The sequence below is a fragment of the Ipomoea nil genome, unplaced genomic scaffold (assembly GCF_001879475.1).
Source record: "Ipomoea nil cultivar Tokyo-kokei standard unplaced genomic scaffold, Asagao_1.1 scaffold1564, whole genome shotgun sequence".
NCBI lineage: Eukaryota > Viridiplantae > Streptophyta > Magnoliopsida > Solanales > Convolvulaceae > Ipomoea > Ipomoea nil.
The window spans coordinates 689,058-708,051 of record NW_017617992.1 but is presented as its reverse complement, the minus strand read 5'-3'; the positions used below and the strand labels follow the sequence as shown (position 1 = coordinate 708,051).

The 18,994-nt window shown below is 41.2% G+C and overlaps 1 long non-coding RNA gene across 1 annotated transcript; it reads right to left on the bottom strand.

Annotated features, from left to right (window-relative positions):
* Positions 1-9,189: 9,189 nt before the first annotated feature.
* LOC109189841 lies at positions 9,190-9,632 on the bottom strand. Its single transcript, XR_002055645.1, has 3 exons — positions 9,507-9,632; positions 9,306-9,393; positions 9,190-9,249 (listed from the first exon to the last, which is right to left on the bottom strand). It is a non-coding gene; the product is annotated as an uncharacterized LOC109189841 (long non-coding RNA).
* Between the last annotated feature and the right edge of the window lie 9,362 nt (positions 9,633-18,994).

Here is an 18,994-nt window from a genome sequence, read left to right as displayed (position 1 = left end):
TTTCCCGATCGGTGGCGTGATCCAAGTGTCCGCCGAAGAGGAGCGCTTTTGACCGTTCGACTGACTCGTCCGGTCGATGTGACTTGGTAATGAAATGTCCTGCATGCAATGAAGGTAAAGAAAATAACCGACCGGGCCGCCGTATGCAAACGGTCGAGCAATCACCGATCGTATATACATTGAACCTTCCCGCTCGCAGGCGGTTGAACAAACATTTACAATAATGAATTTAATTTACAAACGAAGATCGGGACTGACTCGCAGGTCGAGCCCCCACTTCGTCCACAAGTTACAAAAAATAGGCTAATGCCTAAACATGACGAGGTGCTCGGAATTCCAAGTCCCCTCGATTACCCGACCGGTTGTTGTCTCCAGTCGGTACGTCCCCGGTCGTACAACCGAGCTGATGACGTACGACCCTTCCCAATTTTGAGCTAACTTTCCAACTTCCAAAGGTTGACTGGCCTCCCTTCGTCGTAAAACGTAATCTCCTACCTGAAAATAACGAGGGTTGACCCGGACATCCTTTGAACTCTTGACTCGCTTTTGATACTCGGCCATACGCCGAGTGGCTAACTCTCTCTTCTCCTCGACCCCATCGAGATCCACGACCATCGCATGTTCATTCTCCTCCGCGTTGTAAGTTCTTTCTCGATCGGTCGGGATCCAAGCCTCGATCGGGAGTCGGGCTTCTGCTCCATAAACCAGGGCGAAAGGGGTCTCCAAAGTAGCCTCTCTCGAGGTCGTCTGATAAGTCCACAATACATATGGCAATTCATCGGCCCAACTACGACCAGCCGAGTGCAGCTTCTCTTTAAGACCTTCCAAAATCGTCCGGTTGGCATTCTCTACTTGTCCCTTTCCCTACGGGTAAGCCACCGAGGATCGGACGTGGGTCGTCCCGATCGTGGCCAAGAAGTTTTGGAAATACTGGCTTACAAATGGCGGTCGTTGTCGCTGATGAGATGCACAGGCACACCAAAGCGGGAAATGACATTTCGCCAAAGGAACCGAGCACACTGCTGAGAGGTGATCGTGGCTAACAGCTCGGCTTTGATCCACTTAGAAAAATAGTCAATGGCGACAATCACGAACTTTCTCCGACCGGAGAGTTGAGGGAAGGGACCCAAAATGTCTACCCCCCACCTAGCAAAGGGAATTGCCGTCGTGACCGGCTGATAGAAGGTTGTCGGTCGTCCAGGCATCCGGGCAAACAGTTGGCACGTCTCACATTCCCGAGCTAACTTTTCACAGTCTAGCTGGAGGGACGGCCAATAGTACCCGATCAACATGATACGACGGGCTAATGATCGGCCTCCTTGGTGTGAAGAACATATACTCGAATGCAATTCCTTCATGACCAAATCGGCCTCAAATGCGGTCAAGCAACGCATAAGAGGACCTCCATACGATCGCCTATAAAGTCGACCGTCCAAGACTTGGAACCTCGGGGCTCTAAGCTTGGCCTTCCAAGCACGCTGGGAGTCGTCTGGGAGCCGACCGCGCTCGAGGAACTCCTTCAGATCGGTGATCCTATTGCCCTCTACTGGTTGGATTGGATTGACCGACAGGCAATGGATGCTGTGTCTCGGGATCACCAGAATCCGAGCTATCTTCGACATGTGTTCCGGGGCGTCTTGAGCCAATTTGGACAAGATGTCCGCATCGGCATTATCCAATCGGGATATGTGCCGGACGGTATACCCCCGGAACTGAGTGAGCTTCTCCATGGCTAGGTCTCGGTATAATTGTAGACGTTCTCCATTGACTTCATAGTCTCCGAGAACTTGCCCGACCACGAGCGCGGAGTCTGTTTGAGCTCGAATGTATTTAGCCCCCAAGTCCCGAGCGCACTGCAAGCCATTGATGAAGGCTTCGTATTCGGCTTCGTTGTTGGTCAGGTGGAACTGATACATGAGAGCGAAGTAGACTTTGAATCCCTCCGGGCTCGTGACCACCACTCCTCCTCCTGCTCCTTTCTTGCTACTCGACCCGTCAGTAGCCAGCGACCACCACTCAGCCTCGGGATCCGCTACCTCAGGAGGTCGGGTATCCCGGGCGGTGCACTCGACCAAGAAATCAACAAGGGCTTGACCTTTGATGGCTGGTCTCGGTCGGTATTCGATCGCGTACTAGGTCAGCATTGACGCCCATTTGACTAGGCGACCGGATGATGAAGCAGTTCGGAGGACTGGCCCGATCGGCTGATCGGTCAAAACGCGAATTGCTCGACCCTGGAAGTAGGGAGCCAGCTTCTTCGCTGCAATGTACAAGGCGTAGACGACCTTCTTTAACCGGGAGTACCGGAGCTCGGGACCATGTAGCGCGTGGCTTACATAGTACACCGGTCGCTGGACCCCTTCCGGATCGGTTCGGCACAATACTGCGCTTACTGCACGATCGGAGACGGCGAGGTACACGTCTAGCTCTTCTCCGAGCTCGGGCTTTGAGAGCATGATTGGTGACATGAGATACTCTTTTAGCTCATCAAAAGCAGCTCGGCATTCTTCGTCCCAGACGAACCCATTGACTTTACGCAATACCTTGAAGAAAGGTAAAGCGCGATCGGCTAACTTAGAGATGAACCGGCTGAGAGCTGCCAACCAACCGGTCAATTGCTGGATCTCCCGAACGGTAGAAGGTGGTTGCATGTCCAGAATCGCTTTCACTTTGGCCGGGTTGGGCTCGATTCCCCTCTTGGTCATCATGTAACCGAGGAACTTCCCGGTCTGAACCGCAAATGTGCACTTGGTCGGGTTCAGCCGCAACTGGTACTTCCTCATGATCTGGAAGCACTCCCGGAGGTCCCGAGTGTGGTCGGATCGGTCCCGACTCTTGACCAGCATATCATCTATGTAAGCCTCCATCGTTCGGCCTAGCAAATCAGCGAAGAGCATGTTGACCATCCTCTGGTAGGTCGGTCCCGCGTTACGGAGACCGAACGGCATCACTCGGTAGCAATACAGCCCGTCCGGGGTCACGAAGGCTGTCTTACTCTCATCTTCATGGTGCATCATTATTTGATGATATCCTTTGAATGCATCCATTAAGCTCATCAACTCGGCCCCGGCCGTCTCGTCGACCATCTGATGGATACGCGGTAGAGGATACGGGTCGAGCGGACAGGGCTTATTGAGGTCGGTGAAGTCAATGCACATCCTCCACGCTGGGGGTTTCGGAACAAGGACAATATTCGCCACCCACTCGGGATAGATTACTGGACGGATGTGCTCGATCGCCGCCATCTTTTTAACCTCTTGTCTGACAAACTCACGGCGATCAGAAGAAAGGTGCCGGGTCTTCTGCACGACCGGCTTCGCTGCGGGATCGACGGCTAGCTTGTGACAAATTACCGATCGATCGATCCCGGGCATGTCTTCGGGCCCCCATGCAAAGATATCGGCATACTCCCGGAGTATGGCCAGGATTTCTGTTTGGAGCTCGGGGGTGAGGGCCCGGCCAATTTTAATCTTCCTGTCCGGTCAGTCCTCGGACAGGGGAACTTCCTCTATTTCTTTGGAAGGTTCGGGTTGTTCCTTCCGATCTTTAGCCTCTTCCTTGGCTATAGTGTTCACCCGGGAAGACTGACCGGAGTCGCGTCTATTAACCGCTCGGGTGTAACACTTCCGGGCTGATTGGACGTCGCCACGGACTACACCGACCCCATTGGGGGTGGGGAATTTCATGCAGAGGTGAGGCATTGAAATTATCCCACCGATCTTCATTATTGCAGGTCGGCCCAAGATAATGTTTTGGACGCAATGGAGATTGACCACAACGAACTCTAGCTCCGTCTTGATCGACTTCGGGGATGTGCCGATCTCGACTGGGAGCATTATCTTCCCTTCGGGGTAAATGAGCGCCCCGGTAAATCCCGACAGTGGTACACCGACCGGAGTCAGCTCCTTCCTGTCAAGTCCAAGTTTCTCAAATACGTCCAAATAAAGGACGTACACACTGCTGCCAGTGTCCACCATAACCCTCTGGACATCCATCCCTTTCACATCAATCGTGACCACGAGCGCCTCCATGTCGTGGTCACCGCTGCTGGGTTGATCTTCGAGGGTGAAGGTTATGGGCTCAATCTTCTGCCTCTTCCCGGTGTCCCGGGAATCCACTACAGCGACCGGGCAATTGCCCCTCGATCGGGCAATTGCCCCTCGACCGAGAAGCATCGTCCAACCCACCAAAAATGACGTGGATGGTCGGCTTTCCTGCTGGTCGGCTGCTAGATGGAGGGTCAGGGTCTCGTCGGTCATCACGACGATCATCTCTTCGATCGTCTCTTCGGTCCTGACCTAACCGATCGGAGCGTCCATCACGATCGGAACGATCGGAGCGATGATGGGAACGCCGGTGATCTCTCCGATCGGTATTCCTCTTGGTATCTTCTCTTTTCCCCACACACTTGTCCAACTTCCCAAGGTTGAGCAAATCCTCCAACAGTTGGCGCAAGTGGGTACACTCCTCAGTGTCATGCCCGGCACATCGGTGGTAAGCGCAATGCTTACTCTTGTCGGGGCCGTCTCGATCGGGATGGGGGAGTTTGATGATATTGCAGGACTGAGCGTACTGCATGGCCTCCGCTACGGATCGGTTCAGGGCCGTAAACTCACCAGGCCTGGTGCGGGATCGGGGATGGTCATCCCCCGATCGGTGTTCCACCCAGCCGGCTGGTTTACGGGACGAAGACCCGACCTCCTGCACGCGCTTTACGGCATTCGCCTCGCAGGCGTTGGCATAATCTGTGACCCTTCGAAGGGCCTCCTCATAAGTGGCCGGGGGGTGTAGAATAAAATCCTGGTATAAATAACCCGCCCGGAGGGAGATGTGAAGCATATGGGTGGCGGTCGCATCATCCATTGGCTCGACTTCCCCGACCGCCGTCTTCCACTTGACAAGGAAGTCGGTCAAGCTCTCCCCTTCAAGCTGCTTGGCCTTCTCCAAGTACATGTAGGACTTCCTCACCACCTTGGAGGTGATGAATTTCCTCACGAACTTGATTGCCAAGGCATCAAAATTTGCAATTGATCCCGGCTGCAACGTCCGGAACCACTCCGCCGCCCGACCGGTGAGCGTGGAATAAAAAGCCCTACACATCACGGCGTCTGACACGCCCTTCAGCATCATGTTGCCGTAGAAATCATTAACATGGACCTCAGGGTCCGTACGGCCATCGTAACTTTTCTCCCCGGAGACCTTCCAATCAAGCGGGTAGGGCTGAGGCATTACCTCGGCCGTGAAAGGCGTCCTAAGCAAGGTCGATTGGTCGACCGGGGGTGTTGCAGGGTGCGCGTTTCTAAATTGCGCAAACTCCGCCTAGAGATTATAGAGCAATCCTCGGGTCTCGTTGAGCTCGGCGGCTTGGGCAGCTTGGGCTGCCTCCCGAGCGCGTCGTCGTCGATGATATCTCGACCCGCTATGCCCGGATGAAGCCTCCTGGCTGGCTTCCTGCATCTGTACGTCTTCCGGCTGCCGGTTCGGGTCTTGGAGCCCCAAACGTTGTCGCATCGCCGGTCGAAGACGATCGACAGCTACCGCTCGGGCAACTTTTTCGAGGTCCTCCGCTTGAGTGGGAACCTCCGTTGCTTGCTAGGCCTGCCGTGGTGCCTCCATCACATCAGCACCCCCCGACCCCAACCGCGAACGAGCCGAGCGTCGAGCCCGGGAAGCGGGCTGATGCTGCGGCTCTGCCTGTGCGGTCGGGTAAACTGGAAGGGCGGCGGCTGGAGCCGTGTACGCAGGTGTGTAAGGTGGGTAGCCAACCGGGGGCGTATAATACATCGGTTGGCCTGGACAATACCCGTATGGTTGAGGTGGGACCGGGTATGGATATTGGCCGGGATACATCATCGGCTGATGCGGATATTGCTGACCGGGTGTAGGGTACCCCGGTTGAATGTAGTTCACCGGCTGTTGGGCGGCCGGGTATGTGTTGGATGGATGTGGTGGTGAGAGATTGAGGTTGAGGTCCATCGTCTGACCTTGTTGTTGTGTGGCCTGGTGGTCGGATGAGCTCGATGCATCCGCTTGGTCGTCGGCAAAGAGGTTTTGTGCCCACGGATACATGGTGAATGAGTGATCGGGTGCTCGTCAAGACAATAGCTTTCTTGTACGGGTCCCCACAGACGGCGCCAAAATGATACTGCTAATTGCTATGTACGCAGTAATTAAGTAAACACGAGATCAATTAAAGCAAGTAAATATCTTTATTGATCACGGTGAAGGCCCTAAGTACAATCTACTTGGTTTCTCTGAGTACCGACTGACTGCAGTCGGGATTCTCTAACAGCAACCTATTGATCGTCCAAAAGTCCCCCACACTGTAGCTATCGCGGGTATTTATAGCCGCGGAGCCGGAGACACAAATCCGGCCGTTCGGCATGCTTCCCACGTAGCCACCACGTGTCGCCGTCCCGGGTGCCCTGCCTGTCAACGCGTGGAGCCGCCACGTGTCCCTCGCCAGCTCTCTCGCCAAAGGGCTACCGCTCGGTGGTCGACACTTCCGCTCGGGCAACTCCCGGTCGGACCCCGACCGGGTTCTTCACAAGAAGCCCGACCTGTTAACTGCAAAGACAAGAAGACAAAAACGAAGGCATACCAACTGGGGTAAAATTATGTCGGTCGGGATATTCCCTACTAGTACTTAACGCATTGGAGTGGGTTACCAGCATTATTCGCTGAACAGATATATTTGGCTTTCAGGCACATATGAGTAGCTCCGGAGCGCGCTAGTTGGACCCGTGGACCTAGCTAGATTAGTTCTTTTATCGGCCTGTGTGCCTTGAAGTTGTACTAGATATTGATTTGAGGATTTCTGTTGTTTGGATAGTTTAGCCTGTGCATCTGAGTTCTCCAGCTCAGATATGGCATAGCACCCCAACAATTTTGTTTAGTTATGCTCTGTTTGAGATTTGATAATAGAATTTCCTTTATTTCATAAGCATTAAAAGTTTTAAAATTTAGGGGTGTTACATATATGATTCATACAGCCGTGTGGATCATAAATAAAAAATACAATTTAATATACTAAAAGTACATTATTTGTGTACATAAAGTACATTATTTGAGTAATGAAAATACATTATTTTAAATAATGTACATTCAGTATAAAAATAATATACTTTTAAAATTTTAAAAGTGTACTTTGTATTCATAGTCCACACAACTATGTGAACCATGGTCCGCACAATAATTTGCCACAATCAAGTATGTGGGCTTGCCCAAGAAGTCTTTTGGACCAAAGGAGCTAGCCTTGATCGATGCCACGAGCCCACGAGTTTGGCAATCAGTCGTTATATCATGGACCGCGGTGCATAATCGATTATGCATCGCGCATCAAAACGGCTCCGGCGGCGCGCTGTTAGTGTTAACGGAGTGACACTACAATGTATCTAAACTGACACTGCCTCACGTATTATTTTTATATTATCAAATGAAACTGCAGTTATATCAAAATGATACTGTAGTTGTGGTGAAATGAAACTGCAGTATATATAAAATGAAACTGAATAACATTTCACATATTTGAGTGTATATTGTACAATGAAGCTGTAATTATATCGAAATGATCATGTAGTTGTGTTTTAATGAAACTATAGTGTATATAAAATAAAATTAAATAAAATTTTCACATATTTGATTGTATAAATATTGAATGAAACTGTAGTTACATCGAAATGAAACTGTAGTTGTGTTGAACTGAAACTGCAGTGTATACAAAATGAAACTGAAGAACAGATTTAATTTTAGCGGAAAGGCGCGAAATGAATTCCTTTTCTTTTCATTAAATAAAACTACGTCGTTTTGATGTGCGGTGCATAATCGATTATGCACTGCGGTGCACGATATAATTTGCCCTCAAACCGTTCACGATATAATCGATTATGCACCGTCTTTGCTTCTCATTCTCACAACACCGGTCACCGGATTCAGGGGTTACTAGAATAGGGTTTCCACCGACTGACCGAAGAGGCGAAGACTAATAGCTTCCACCGAAGAGAACTAAGAGTGAGATAGTACTTAGAGTCTCACACTAAGAGTAGAGAGTAGAGACATTAGAGAAGAGAGAACTGAGAAGACTTTGGAAGAGAGAAGTCAGAGAACGAGAGAGTTCTCTGGAAGGGAGTGGAAGGTAACTGCGCAAATAATTATTTTAAGGACAAAAATGTCTATTTAACATCCACTAGTACAAAAAAAGGTTTTAGAGTCTCCCATAAAACCCTTTCCGAGTCACCTGTACAGGTGACTCGGATCTTGGAGACTGTGATTGTCTTCCGCTTTCCGAGTCACCCGTAAAGGGTGACTCGGAAAGCGGAAGACAATTTTTTTTAATTTTTTCATACGGACTTTCCGAGGCACCTGCTCCGCTGCAGGTGCCTCGGATAGTCCTTTATTATTATTTTATTAATTTGTTTCCAAGACACCCACTTACAAGTGGGTGCCTCGGATAGTTCTTTATTATTATTTTATTAATTTGTTTTCAAGACACCCACTTACGAGTAGGTGTCTCGGAAAGTTACCATTTAAAAAAATAATATATATATATATATATATATATATATATATATGTATATGTATATCAAAGAAAGAATTACAGCCAAAAAGAAAAGTTTTTTTTTTTTTTTGAACTTGAACTTTATTCCACACAAAAGAGGCACAAGGCCTTTACAAGAGATGCCATAGGTCCAAAAGTGACCCATGGCTTAAAGAAAACAAGGGCAAATGCCTTACAATCATAAGGGCCAAAATTGGCCTAAGCAACAAAAGACCAAATGGCCAAAATGCCAAATAACCTAACCAAGGCCATTCGGCCATTGTCTTCACACATCCTGATAAGAACTGTAATGCATGTTCCTAACAATTCCCTTGCCTCATCCATTTCCTTCAACCTTGTAATCACACGGCAAGCAGCATTGCAAAAACATGACACAATTTTCAGAAATCACACAAATATCGAGCATAGATTAAGCACACATGAAAAGCATTTGTATGTTAACATAATAGTTCTATAGAGTCACCAGAAAGGGAGAAATTAGAGGGGTACCTCAGTCATAGGTGAAATTTCAACTACAAGAAATGGACCAGGGAATTAAATATCTTGTCCTTCAATTGCCGAACTGTGTAGCTATCCTACTGCATAAAATAAAAATAAATAATATTTTTTTTCCAAATCTAACACACAAGCCTAATGTTATAGTGCTCATGGTATTCTCCTTTCTCCTCTACATCTTTGGCATACCTTTGTGTCTACAAGTATGATGTAAATACTTGTAGACACAAAGTAAATAAATGATAGATCAAACATGTTCATCCACTTTTGAAGGTGGCACCACTGTTCTCAGCACATGATACAACACACTTGCAATTTGATATATCTTAGCCATCTCTTTTCTGCAATAGAGAAAGTAAGGAATGTTTTAAATTTATTTTTAAAAAAAAAAAAACTAGGAAATTAGATTAGAATGAGAGACAAAGCTGCAAAAGAAATTCTGAGCAAGCCTCACGGTTTTTTTTTTTGTTGGCCATCTTTGATATTTTTCTCATAGAAGTCCTGGTAAAATTTTTGAATTTCTCTGGGATCAGTTTTTGCAAGCACAGGTTTTGTCTCTTCTTCATAAGCACCTAATCATGCACATCCATAGTCTGGTTATTGCAACCTAAGTGACACCTGCTTTAGAGGGTGTCGCGGACTCTTTTATTATTATTTTAATAATATAGTATTTGTGGCACCTTTTTTCAGTTGGTGCCTCGTATTCTCCTATTATTATTTAATAATATAATTTTTGTGGCACCTTTTCTCAGTGGGTGTCTCGAAAAGTCCTACTATTTTCTTTCCACAGCACCTTCATAATGAAGGTGTTGTGGAAAGTGCAACTTGTATTCCTAATTTTGTAGTAGTGATCAAAGGGAGAAAAATAGCCACTTTAAAAATAATTGAGGGAGCAAATGTGAGTACATGAATAACTCAGGGAGAAATAACAGCATAAGCTTATAATGCAGGGAGAAAAAGTGTTATTTTCCCTTATATTATATAGATGTTGATAATAAATGTAATGTATATACATTATGTAAATAAGGACATTGTCCGCATTATGTACATATATTATTTGTCTCTTTACGGTACTAAGCAATAGCATTATTTCTTTTAGAGAAAATTGTAATTTATGCCCTCACAAATATGCTAATTATTAGTGTCACCCTTTAATCATTAGTGGTGTAAATATTATCTATTAATTTTTAAAACGTGACATATATTGCTCATCCCCTAAATTATTAGTGGTGTAAATGTAGTTACCCGCTGTTTTCTCGGTTCGAAGGCCACGTTTTTTTTTCCTCTATTTTTCTTTCTTCGTTGGTTATCATTCCGTGAACAATAATGTTTCTCCTTCTTCCTATTAGGGGGACGAGCAATATACATATTGAAAATTGAGGGGTAACATTTACACCACTAATAATTCAAGGATGACATTGATAATTGACATATTTGTTAGAAGCATAAATTACAATTTTGTCTTTGTTTTAACATTTTCTGTATTTTAATTTTTCCAATTTATTGTATATTAGTATTTGAACTCTAAATTTATTTCCAAGTTTTCATAACTCGGAAATCTATCTGTAACTCTAAATTTAGTTCCATCAATGGTGTCATGTAAGAGTGGTAGAAAGGACACTACATGAATGTCACAACTCACAAGAAAGCTATCTGTAATGTGATTTATTTGTTTTTATCTGATAAATCAATTATGTTGAAAAAAAAATGTATTTTCCTTAGAGGAAATTAAGGAGCTTGATTATCGGATAAGATGGAAATAATAGAAAAAAATATTCCTCTTCAATTTTTGTACCACCTCAAATAAACCCCCAATTTTTTTTATTTTTTTTTTTGAAAGCTATTTATGTGGATTTTGGTTCCAAAAATTTGATTCTTTTGAAAAAAAAAATGTATTTTCCTTAGAGGAAATTAAGGAGCTTGATTATCGGATAAGATGGAAATAATAGAAAAAAATATTCCTCTTCAATTTTTGTACCACCTCAAATAAACCCCCAATATTTTTTTTTTTTTTTTGAAAGCTATTTATGTGGATTTTGGTTCCAAAAATTTGATTCTTTTGAAGTCCTTTCATTTTCAACAACAAAATGGCCTGGAGAGACCGGCATAACCATTTGCACACTCATCTGATCTACTTACAAAAGAAAATCAATAGAATTAAATCCCTCTGCTGTATTTTTTTATAAAGAAAATGAATATCTATTCCATCACAACTATTGTCTTTAAGTTTCACCACTTTTTAAAGTAGATGGGCAAAATTGAATAGAATAAAGGTACAAAAACAAAATTGAACAAAATACTATAATACATGACTCTCATATGTACTTTGACCTATTCCAAATCAATTTTTGTACTACCTAAAAAAACAAAATATAAATTGAAAGTTATTTGCATTCAAAAAAAAAAAAAAAAAATTGAAAGTTATTTACGTGGATTTTGATTCCAAATATTGACAAGACACAAATGTATTCTTTTGAGGTCATTTCATTTTCGAGAGTCATTACCTAAAATGTGTAGATTTTGGGGAGACAAGATAAATTTGTGCAGTTTTTAAACCCTAGACAATTTTATGTAAAGTACTCCTGCTATTGCCGTTTTATCCATTACCTTTCTTTAACTCCCCTTTACTTTTCTCTTTTCTATTTCTTAAATATTATGAATAATTTTTTTATTTATTAAATATAAATTAATAATTATTATTAATAATAAAAATAATAATATACTAATCATTTCATACTAATAATTAATAAAAGTAATAATTTAATAGCAATAATAATATATTAATTATTTCATACTAATAATTAATAAAAGTAATAATTTAATAACAATAATAATAATTTCTTAAATATTATTTATTATTTTATTTATTTATTAAATATTAATTAATTATTAATAATAATATACTAATCATTTCATACTAATAATTAATAAAAGTAATAATTTAATAACAATAATATTTTCATAAATATTATTAATTATTTTATTTATTTATTAAATATTAATAAATAATAATAATATACTCCGTATTAATCATTTCATAGTAATAATGAATTAAAGTAATAATTTAATAACAATAATAATAATTTCGTACTATTAATTACTAATAATAATAATACTTATAAATTTAATAATAATAATAATAATAATAATAATAATAATAATAATAATAATAATAATAATAATAATAATAATAATAATAATAATAATAATAAGGGTCATGTGCGTATGAAGCAAAGCAAACTGGTATGAGGTAGTTATGGGTGTTGATGATTGAAATGCACAAGGGTGGGTTGACTAGTGCATAATAGACAAGGGTATGTTAGAAGGGCAAAATTGTCTTCACACTATCCTTTTTTCTCCCATTGACCACCAAATTACAATTCTTTGGGGGGGGGGGGGGGGGGGGGAGGTATATATGAATTCTAATTCAGCATTTGGATGGAATTGCAATTCGGTTGAATTGCAATTCCCTCCAAGCAAACGGCGTAATTGTGGCTTCCACTGAATTGCAATTCAACTACAGTTAAATTACTTCCAACCAAACAGGCACTGAATTGCAATTCATATGAGGGAGGGTATGGATTGCAATTCAACAAAATGAGGAATTGCAATTTGGTGGAATTGCAATTCCTTCAAACCAAACACTGTAATTCGGATGACCAAAGAATTCGGTGCCACATGCGTTCGCATTAATCGCTTTAGCGGGATATCGTCCTCGTCATCTTCTCTCTCAAAATCATCTGGTGGTGCAAGTCGGAGTTCCAACCCCATCCCATATCCCATATTGGTCGGAGGCTTGCCTGCTCCATCTACACAATAACCATGTAGATACAGCAAAACGTGCTGATACGACGTAATAAGTGAAGAATAAGGATCCGAGTAACATGTTCCACTTCCGCATCCATGTAATGCAACACCAGCTATCTTGCTCGTCGTAACAGCTTCAGGAAGAGGCTGGAAACCCAACAATTTGTCACATTCTACTATCCATACATTAATCGAACGCTTTTCTTTCCCTGTCACTGCAAGCCCGTCGACTTTCAAACCAAGTAACACTTCAACGTCTTGAAGTGTTATGCCGACTTCACCAAACGGAAAATGAAAGACATGCACATCTATGAGTGCACGGCATGCGCGTGGAGAATAACGGCATCTTCATCCGGCGAGAAAGGACAGTATTGCACGATAGGACTTAGCTGGTTGCACCACCGCAATCGACACTTCCCTGACCGCCCTGGTATACCGGTGCTAATTAGTGACCAGTCTCGCAGCCTGTGCTGCGCCACTAACTTCACCAATGTCGCATCTTCTTCTATTATTATTTTATTTTTTATTTATTAAACAGTAAAAATTAATTTAAAAATAAATTATTTTTTAAAAAAATGGCACATATGCATCCTAGCGGGAGGGATAACCTATTAAAAACTTATAAAACTTATAAATTGGATAAATTGAATGAATTTGGCTAGTTTAAGGATTCAATTGTAGTTTTTTTTTTTTTTTTTTTTTTTTTTTTTTTTTTTTTTTTTTTAGGTTTAGTGACCAAATTGCATTATTGTGTGCAATTAAGTGACCTATTTGACCATTATTCTTATAATATATTATTATTTAATAATTATAATAATAATTGAAAAAATTTAAATAAAAAACTTTTAATTGTTATTTAAATTTATTTTAATAAAGTTTAAACAAAAAAAAACATTTAAAAAAAAAAAAAAAAAAAAAAAACCAGGCAACCCCCCTCCTTCGTCTCCGGCGTGGAGACGAAGAGAGACTCTGCGTCTCCAGGCCGGAGACGGAGAGTCTCTCTTCGTCTCCAGGCCGGAGACGAAGAGTCAGACCATTTCTTCGTCTCCAGCCTGGAGACGAAGAGTCAGAGACTCTTCGTCTCCGGGCTGGAGATGAAGAGAGACTCTTCGTCTCCGGGCTGGAGATGAAGAGTCTCTCTTCGTCTCCACTCGGAGTGGAGACGAAGTGCCTGACTTCGTTTCCGGAGGAGACGAAGTTAGGTCCTTCGTCTCCGGCGGTGAAGGTACGCCGGAGACGAATGAGGTGACAGGAAGTTTGTTTGTTTGTTTGTTTTTTTTTTTTTTTTTTTTTTTTTAAATAAGATTATTAAAATAATTTTATAAACAAACAACAATAACCATTTTTCTCAAAAAAAAAAAAAATAATAATAATAACAATAACCATTTAATGTATTAGCTAGTCATTCCATTTTTCATGTTCAACTTCACAGTTCACACAATACAATCTCTTCAAAAAAAAAAAAAATAATTCTGTTTTTAAAGAATTGTCCATTTTTTTTCCTTATGAAATACCACAATATTTAAGTTAATTAGTTGGATGGGGGGTGGAGTAATAAATAATGTTTGAATTTTGGGTAAAGAAGAAAAGAGTGAATGCTTCTTCAAGAAAAAGAATGAATGCGTGTAGTAGTGCTTTTGGGGTAGGAAGAGGGTGAATAATTCTTTTGCTTTTGAGAAAAGGGGGTGAATTGATGTGTGAGTTTGCAGAGAGTGAAAGGCTGAGGTGAGGTGAAAGGCTGAGATGACTAAATGAGTAGAACTTGAGGAGAGAGAATCGGTGATTGGAGTGTCGTTTTCTCTCTCCTCTCTCATTTTCTCTCTCCCATAAAACGGTGATGGGATGAGTATTTTACACATTTTCATCCAACCCTACCTGACATGCACAATATTGTCTCACCCCTCTCTCATGCACATTTTAGTCATCAACCCCATTTTCGATAACAAACGAACCGTCGAGACCGCCATTATATTACAATTTGCACTCATATACATCTACTAAAACCATCGGCATGCCTGCGCAATTGCAAGAAGATGTGCAATTTTTCAAGTCTTTATTTATTTATTTTTTGGTGATGAGGGACTATAGCACTGCTCAAAAGTGTGTACTGGGTAAAATTCACCTTGTGACCCTAATTGACTTCTTGAGAGGTTATTCTTAGATGACTTCTCAGAAGAAAGTCCCGATAAATGCATGCGTTCTAACCGATTAATCACAATCACACTTATAGGAATAAGCGAAGATTGCATGGTATGCACATGGATAGCTGCCAGAACAGACTGAATAAGGACTCTCCTACCAGCCAGAGATAGAGTCCTCCTAATCAAACGTTCCTAACTTGAGCCTCCCATGAAAAGAGGGCACTCCTAAATACTTGCCCAAGTCTGTTGATACTGGGATGCTCAATAATTCTGAGATGTCATGTTGTAAATCCGCAGGTGAGAAAAGCAGGGAAGATTTGGAATAATTGACTCTCTATCTGACCTCAAAGCATGCAAAAAAGATCAAGACAAAATTTAGTAACCATAGCCTGTTGCACAGAAGCCTCACCTAGTAAGATCATGTCGTCCGCAAACAGGAGATGAGACACATGAGGACCATTTAACGCCAGGCGAATTCCCTTCCAAGATCCCTCACAAACCATGTGGTTGATTAGATGGCTTAACCGTTCTATGCACAACACAAAAATTAGCGGAGAAATAGGGTCCCATTAACGAATACCCCTAATAGGATAGGATGGAACCAATCCCACCGGTTGCAATTTAGAGATACAGCCAAGCGAGCCGACAAAATGCATGACATTACATTCCTAATCCAAAGAGGATTAAAACCTGCTACATGATTCGTGCAGAGGGGAAAAGCTCTTTTGGACCGGAGTACTTCTATCCTCTGTGAAAAGCGAATTAAAATAATCAGACATGACTTAGTAAATCAGCTTCCTTAGTGATCCAAGTTGACATTTATATTTTTATTTTTGAGCAATTACCAATTTTGATCCCACGAGAATTAACAAAATGACAGTTTTGGTCCACATGTTTAATTCCTACCAATTTTCATCCACGACTATTGTTTTAGTACCAATTTTCATCCACAACTATTGTTTTAATGCCAAAACTCATCACGCCGGTCACCCCTTCGTTTAAAACATGCCGAAATATGAAATTATTAAGGGTAGTTTCGTGATTTTCAAATTAGGATCCCTATTTGAGCATAAATAAAGAGATTTAAGCAATAATAAGATATGTCCCAATTCACAGTTTTATTCCTCAAATTAAAGGTAGGATGAGGAGGAGAACTGTGAATTGAGATCAATCTTATGGCTTAAATTCATTTATTTATGCTCAAATTGAAATCTTAAGTTGAAAATGACGAAAATGCCCTTAAAAGTTTTAGATTTCGGGATGTCTTAAATAGATGGGTGACGGACGTGATGAATTTTGGTACTAAAATAATAGTCATGGATTAAAATTGGTACTAAGACAATAGTCGTGGATGAAAATTGGTAGAAATTAAACATGTGGATCAAAACCGTCATTTTACTAATACTTGTGGGACCGAAATTGGTATTTGCTCTGTTCACCGTTGCACGAGAGTTGTGCTCTCGATGCACCACAACCTCTCGTGCTCTCTGTAGCACGAGAGTGGTGCTCTCGGTTTCGGCCGAGCCAAGTGACTATATCGGTTGGAAAATGATACTGAAGTTTGGCATAACTTATGCCCGCAGGTGTCGGCGCACACATGCTCGGGCTTGAATCAAGCATTTTTGATCTCGTTTATAGTTGGAATTTGATTTGCACCCCCCCCCCCCTCCCCCGCGCGAGAGAGCCTCTATGCTATACAATTCTACAAGCTCCAAAAGAGCTCTTGTATAAAAGGGGGCAAATCCTCTTTCCAAACCAATGTTTTATTGCATAGAGACAATTATAACAAATAAATAATTAAGTGACAAACAAGGTTAAAAGATATGAATTAGATTAAATAGCAATGTAAAAATGCTTCTTAGTGTTCTAAATTCTAAGGCAAGCAAATATCAATAATGAAAGTGAAGGTGTTTAGGTAGTACCAATGCCATTCTCATGGTCATTGGGCTATCACCTAAGTTCTAATTCCATTCTCATAGCAATTAGATTAGGTGAAGCAATAAATCAAATATCTTGTGTGCTCTATCCCTTCCAACTCCCCTTTCTCAAGAGTGAGTTAGAATTGTGATAGGTTTGACTATGGTGAATCCCTATTCTCATAGGTGAAGCACCAAATCCAGAATTCCCTTACAAAGTTGGGCCATAACCAAGCAAGAGTTAAATCATTTTACCACATTCACAATCAAATTCATTCTAAAGGTATTGCAAGCCCTAAGTTTTCCAATTTAATTCATGTTGACATTCATACAAGACAATTCAATCTAAATCCCTAACCAGTTTAACTACTCATAATGAAATTTGTAAGCTAAAAGCAATTGAAATAATATGCAATAAATTCCAGTACCAAAGTAATTTGCAAAATAGGAGGATAAGAAATGAACCCTTACTTGATTGAATGTAAATACGATAAAGTTGAAATTGAAGTAGAAATTGTAGCTATAAGTCGTAACGATTCCTTAAATCTTCCACGAATTGATGGATTTATAATGGAGGGATGTTCTAGGATGGATTTTTGCAGAGAAAATCTAAGGAAAAACTAAGAAAAAACTGCCAGAGAGATTCAAAATAACTCCTCCCTCCTATTTATACTAAAGTCAACGTACCAAATAACTACCTCCAGGACGCCTGGTCACGATGGGGGTCACGGCGTGACACCCATCGTGACCAGGCCAAAGCTTCGCAGGTCCCAGGACGTCACGCTGCTGGTCACGCCGTGACCTACAGCGTGACATCTGGGATCCGCGAAGTAGTCTGCTAGTCACGATGGGGGTCACGGCGTGACCTCCACCGTGACCAGCAGACTACTTTCAGATGGGTAGGCTGTCACGCTGCGGGTCACGGCGTGACCGCCAACGTGACACCTAACCATCTGAAAGCCAGCCGGGGTATCCCCTGTTCTGTCTTCTCCTTCGTTCCGATCATATGTTGGTTGTTGTTGTCATCGTGCTCTTCCATTTGTGGACAACCTTGCCTCAATATCATCTTGATTTGTCCTCATTTTGAGCTCTTGTATACTCCGATCTACATTTTCCATCCTCAAGCTATGAACACCTGAAATGTGCTTCCTTTGCGCATAAACACCTAACATTTACTTAGAAATTAGTACAAATAATGAAGCTTAATTATGGGCTAAATCAAGGTTTATCAGGAATATATATATATATATATATATATATATATATATATATATATATATATATATATATATATATATATATATATATATATATATATATGGGACCTAGTCACTCTTTTCTAATCAACATGATCAATATATATATATATATATATATATATATATATATATATATATATATATATATATGGCAGATTTATTTGCTAAAACTTGCAAATTGATTATCTTTTGAACTTGTCGTTCAGTTATATTATGAACTTCTAGTCCAATCTAACTAGTACGTGGATTTTAATACTAAAAATCTTTTCATTCCATGAAATTTCTCGGCATTCTATTATAAATACTAGTTAGACAAATATGTTAATAAAATGTAGACAAGAAACTTGGCAAAATGTTTATAAATACAATAAGGATTAATATTTGACGTACCGTCGGTGTATAGATGTTATACACCGGCGGTGAATGAGGGGATGATACATCATTAAAAAAATAAAATCAATATTAATGAGGTCATTTTTTGCAAAATATCTAAGACTTTATTTTTTTAAAAAAAAAAACTCTTTTATTTCTAATTAACAAAATATATCTACTTTCCTAAACATATTTATTACTTGATTATTATATATATCTAATTATCTAATTATTAATAGGATTAATAATGATAACTGAAACCTTCGAATTAACAATGTAAATAAATTTCCTATTATTAGATATCAATTAAAGAAATGTCTACCTACACTCGAACTATTTTCAGATTCTAACGACACTCAAATCAAACTATTATAATGGAAATTTTAAAGAATTCTAATATTAAAATAAATTCCTATTCTTGATTCTATTGAAATTTAAAAATAAATT